Source organism: Diadema antillarum, unplaced genomic scaffold, assembly GCF_040938485.1.
Source record: "Diadema antillarum isolate AM-2024a unplaced genomic scaffold, OU_Dant_1.0 seq00000124_RagTag, whole genome shotgun sequence".
Classification (NCBI taxonomy): domain Eukaryota; kingdom Metazoa; phylum Echinodermata; class Echinoidea; order Diadematoida; family Diadematidae; genus Diadema; species Diadema antillarum.
In genome coordinates, this window is record NW_027271204.1 from 2,852,516 (window position 1) to 2,859,072 (window position 6,557).

The window sequence follows — 6,557 nt, forward strand, 5'->3', positions numbered from 1 at the left end:
GTTTTATGAAAAGAAGACTGATCACACCCGCCATGCACAAGGACGTAAATGTACGTTTGGCGTTCTGTTCTTGGTATTCACACTAAATGCGTTAAGTTAAAAACGGACATGGACAACATTTTAGTTTGAGACTTTCTTTTTCTAAAAAAGATTGCTGGTAGTGGTTTTCTGAGGAACTCCACCTATCTCGTGTTGTGTTGTTGGTTCATGCTAGTTGGATTACCCAGATAGGCCCGCTGTACAGACCCAGATTTTGGAATAGCTTAGATAACAGTTTCAATCACTATTCTAAATTCATTACACTTAAAAGAAGGAAATTAATAAAGGTTTGCTTTCTACACGGGCCCTTTAACACATATTTAAATTTCTGATGTTAATTCAATCACACTTTTACCAATCCTGGCGATGGAGTGACGTGTTCACAGACCAGAAATTTCTCCTTTCTCTGTGACATGGCTGGCCTTCGTTGTGCTATAATGTCACTGTGTTCTTTGTATTTAACAAGCATCAAACCTTTTATATCCGCACTGGAAATAGATATGTTTTCGATATACTGTATATGGTACATGTATTGCTATATTGCATTCGAGTAATCCCGTTTTGTTTGGTTGTTTTTTGGGGTTTTTTTTACAGGCTCTGCTTTTCATGAGGTCACAATACGATTTATCAAGTTTATATTTTGTTATTGTATTATCGAATGTTGGATGGAAATAGAGCACAATTATGAATTTCATTGAAATACAGGATATTGTTTTCAATATCTTATTGTCGATACAATTTGATGTGTTGTGCCTACGTCATTGGTCAAGATGTTTTTATCCACCATATATGTACAGGTGTACAGATGGGAATTTGGCAAAGCTAAGGAAATAATAATGATAAATTGAGGGACCCTCTGGTAGAGCATTGACAACACTGAAGAGGCTATAACCAGGGAGGTGGGTGTTCCTACCTCCCTGCTATAACCTGTATAAAGAAGACTATAACCGACGTGCGCAAGGATATAGATTTATGCGTACGTGTACGTAGTTCAATTCAATTCATTTATTTTCATTGTTCTTTTTCCAACAAAAAATAACACAAGATAAATCAGGAATTACATCATAAACACAAACATTTGCCTTTGCCAAAGATAAATGATAAATGATTTAATTTATTCCAATTTAATTCATTTTCGTATTCACTTCATTCGGAGATTCATAACAGGAAATCCGCGGTTTTAAAGTACATGCAAAAGAAAAATGCATCACGTAGATCACACTGAAGTTTTTAAGGTCCTGTCCACACCTTTCCTAGTAAGCTACGCGGGCTTGTTGCAAGTTGGGATTTTATAGAACGCAGGAGAAGTTGCTTCTTACTGCTAGAGGCGTGCTATTTACCTGCTACTTGCGTGTATTCCATGAGACCTGCGTGAGAGCATCGAAACCGATCCATTTTCAGCTACGAGCTACATACGCCAGTAAAGACACCCTTAGCGGAAGCACCTTGCAGGCAACTCCCACGCAGGTACTTCGCAGTTGTGACGCAGGTACTTTGCAGTCCCCGAGTGCGGCCAAGATAATGACATTCTGTACTGGGACTTCTGCCATTCCTTCAATGGAATTCCTTTACTGAGTTGTCAGCCCCCACGCGCATGGCACACAGGTCACACAGAATACCCGCAAGTAGACCTTAGGTAGAACGCGTTCAGCAGTAGGACACATGCAAAACTCGCCAAAATCCTTGTCCTCCCTCAGAAATTGTCTGGTATGCTGGAAAATCCCCACACACAACGAGCCCGAGTAACTTGCCGGGAAAGATGTGACAGGACATAAACATGGTTGCGGGAAGAAAAGATCTGAGTGCGCACCTCTGAGCGACTACGGGTGAGGTACGTGCTAGGTGCTGTCATGTGCGGGTCATCTGCGGGGACCTCCGGGTAGTAAAATTGTTCTTCGCAAGTAGCACGCAAGGCTTGCCCGGAAAGGTGTGCACGGTCTTTACACTTCCAATTACTGTATTCCATATACGTACAAAAGGTTTCAAAAGTCTCGAACGTGAAGGCGTAGAGTGGCTCTTGAACGTATCGTCCGACTTTTCCTAAAGTTCATTTGATGTGTTCTACAAATACTGCTGGCTTCACTCAATCCGCACAGATTTGAGTTTTATTATCCTGTCAGTATGTACTTGTAAAAGTGAGCCCTCTACGCTACTAAAAAAGTGTCCAATTCAATCTGTCTGATGTGACGAAAGGTGATGGTATGTGTAGTCAAAAATTGACTGAAATGCCATTGAACAAAACAGGTGGGCAACCTAACACTTTATAGTCAAGCCATTAACATCACTTCGTTGAAAATTATTTATCATCTCATTTTAAAAAATGTATATAGAGTGCACTCCCGTTACAACGAACAGGGTTATAACGAAATTGTGTTATAACGAAGTAAATCTTCTGGTCCCAAAATTATCACCATTAAAGTCTATGGTACAAAATTAGCTTATAACGAACACGGTTACAGTGAAATTTCCGTTACAACGAAGTCTTTTCCGAGCGCCACAGACAAAGAAAAACAAAAGAAATGTGCTCCGTTATAACGAAATGCGAATTGCTTTCGAAAATACGTAGCGGAACAAGCTTATAATTAGCGTCTCTGCGTGAGTGAACACTTTTCACCACTGTGTGTTCGCTCCTTGTGTCACGCACAGTTTCCGAGGGTAACTTGCGTTTGTTATTGAAATACAGTTATCCCATCACATTTCACATAGCTTTCCGGTGTATGATGAGTATTCAGCAAACAGAATATATATGATATATATATATATATATATATATATATATATATATATACGTGGTTTCCTTGTTTTCGTTATACAGCTGTATAATGTATTTGTTCGGTTATAACGAAATTTCGTTATAACGAAAGAAAACTGCCGGTCCCGAGCATTTCGTTATAACGGGAGTGCACTGTATATATATATATATATATATATATATATATATATACAAATATATATATATATATATACATATATATATAATTATATATATTATGATATCGTAATACTCAGCAGTCATTGAAAGATTACCTGTAATAACATTATACAAACCCAAATTTCGAGTATGCAGAAATCTGCAAAACATTCCCTGCAGACATGAAAGCTTGAGGCGTCAATGTGATGCATGCTGTGCAGCCGTGGGGGGGGGGGGGATTAAAGAATTCAAATCATGTATCACGATGTACTGTTATCGTAGAAATAAATGAAAATGCACAAATAAAGAGTGTCATAAAACAATGATAGCACTGAAGATTTATTCTATATATTACACAGACCAAGGAGGGTGTTCAAACACGAATAAATATACGTTTCAGTCAAATTCATGAATTCAACACCCCCGTATGTGTATGTATGTATGTTTATATAATTATATATCTCAAACTGAACTCGTGACATTGAATTCACTTTACATATATGGAAGCTGGAAGCAACGTGACATCCGGATATTCAAATGGAAAACTCGTGAGTTTCCGATCTTGTTGACGTGTATAGCAACCTACATAAGCTTACATTTTCCATGCTTGCCCTATACTTCCCTTTACTTGCATTGGGTCTCTTGTAATCCATGATTATTTTGGCAACCTTCTCTCATCTGTGCTATGAAATCGTGACAGGTAAGTGCATGAAACATCATCTACTGCTGTTTCTTTTAGACCAGCTTTCGTACTGTACTATTGTCTTGTATAGTAAACGTGTACTTTAAAGAAAAGAGTGAGTGCGACTTTATTTAAACAACAACTGAGATATACATTTTCTTCAAGCATAAAAGACAGGATATTTTATGCGTCATCATTTGAGCTTTCTGATGGTATTTCATAGAATGATGGGTGCAAGTTTGCTACAGAAAGTAACTTGTGAAAATAGGACTTACTTCGTATTTGGGATTAAATTGAAATTGAAATTGAATTAAAATTGAAATGTATACAAGTGGACTATCTCCATGTACCCTGCTATCGAGAGAGTATAGATTCCAAGTTCGCTATTCAGTACAATGTATTTCCAAATGAAAGTATCTACCATTAAGATTTCATTAATCTATGAGTAAGAGGATTTTTCCAATTTCATTGAAAATATTCTATTGCATATTCATTGACGAGAGGCTGGTCTAGTATTAAACTTTGTACATTCAGGAACCGTGCCTGTGGCACTGTATTGCATAGGCCCTACTCATCAGAAACGGAATAGCAGAAAAATGCCACGGAAAACGATTGTTTCATGTTTAGGCCAACTAGGATATTGATATTTACTTTGTCAGCTTCTATGTTAATTTGGGTTATATATATATTTTTAAAACTCGTCATTAATCATTCATGACAAAATTGACATCAATTGGATGTGTTTGCAAGACATAACGGTCAATAATGGAGAGAATTTTACATTTGTTACAAATATGTTCTGTAAATGTATTTTACATAATTTTCCCTGTTTATTCAATGGAAATGGAAATAAAATTGAAATTGAATTGAAATTGAATTTCTTTTTTTTTTAAAGAAAGATAATTATACTACATTCCTATGGGTGGTTATATTTTTCTCTTTCTTTTGAAGTTTATTTATTTTTCTAGTGGATTTCCCTTTTAAAATATTTGTTGTAATCACGCTCCATTATTTGTTTTGGGGTTGTTTGTTGTTGTTGTTTTTTTTTTCAGCAAGACAGTGCCTGGCTCACAAAATGGATTTCACCGGAAGGCATACTCTCCTTCAACTGGTGACAGCACTGGTGATGTGTCTCACAAATAATCTGGCTGTGGAAGTCTATACGTTTTACGAAGGGAGAGATGTGTCACTGGAGTTCCATCAACCTCTGTCCATTGACTCCAACTTTGAATATGAGGTTTACTTGATCGACGCCTCATGCTACTTCTACAGGAATGGAAACATGATTCCTGGCTGCCTCACACCTCAGCAAAGCAGGCGTTTCTCTGTTCATAGCGAGATATTACCAACTTACTTGACAGTGACTCTCAGCATAGACACTGTCAACGCAGAGGATAGTCAATTTTACCTATTCTCTGTGAGGGAAGACAGAAATGGGGAAAGCCGCTTTTTCACTCAAGACGCCTACATTGAAGTTCTGCGTCCACCAAGCCTAACAGAATGTGTCGTGAAACCCACTGATGAGTATTCAGCTGCGTGGAACGATGTTAACTGCACGGCTTTCCTTGCCAGCGACGAAGAAGGTTCTCTTTTCTGCTTTCAAGATAGAAAGAAGATCCCATACAAGGGGGCTCCTTTTCGACTAAATGACCAAATAACATGGACCTTCTGGTTGAATGTCCATCTTCCGTTCAATTGCTGTTCATACGAAGCAACATTTCCAATAACATCCGAAGCCTGCTCGCAATTTGTGTATCACCCTTCAATAAACATTAGCATGACAGAAAATTTTGTAAACTCTTCCAACAGTCATGCAGCACCAACAACTACAGTATCAGAAATGACTAACCAAATGAACATTCGGAACACAATCAGAGTAGAAAGCAGCAGCTCAAGTATCACACAACACGCAGGATTTCGCGACAACCCTGTGATTGGACCAGTGATATTATTTTCCCTATCTCTGACTTTTTTGTATTTGTATTGTTGATAAAACAAATATAACTAACTCAAATGTAATATATGATTCATAGTTTGTAAAAATAAAGAAATAGATAAATGAATAAGTAGATAAAGAAATAAATGAATTTGGATTTTTTTTGGACAAATAAAAAGATGATTATGGATATATAGATAAGAATTATTCATTGTAAATAACCGGACACGTAGAACATTTTAACACTACATATTCAAGTCAATTCAATTTAAGTGATTTTATTTCCACATGAAGTAATATAAAGCAATATACATAGCATAATATTTTAAGGAACTTTGAATCATATAAGTTCCAACAAATCATGGATATAATTATGACAATATCAACTTTGTTTTTAGATAAATAAACAAGTAAGCAATATAATTTTATTTTGTAACTCTATACGCAAAAACAGGAATTCACAAGAGAAGCATATAGCTTGTAAATTGTGTGATTACTCACATTAGGACATTTATATGATATAAATCATACCTCCAAGTGTCATTGCCTTTCCTCATCAGTTGACTTGCATTATTGATGTCATTTTATTGATTGTGTGCCTATTTCAAATGGTCAGTTTATTTGCCGTAGTCAGTACAGAAACTTTTATTGCCTCAGTCTTTTAACTACACGAAGTATCATCTGGTATACACACAAACAAAAGCGACAGAAAGAACGTTGCATTACATTCTTCCCCTTTTCTCCATAGAATTGATTTTTTTTTACAGTACACATAATTCTGTGAATGTACTCGTGTCTCTGTATGCTATGTAACACAAAAACTTATTTTGTGATGTTTCCTTCTTGTCCATTACGCAATTTGCCATGTGCTATATTCCATTCGTTACTTTCCTTTATTTGGATAAGTGTATACATTTCGCCTCTATCTGAGATTCATAGGAGAACTCGCATAATAATGGTAGCGCAAAAAAATAAGTTCCCTTGGTATA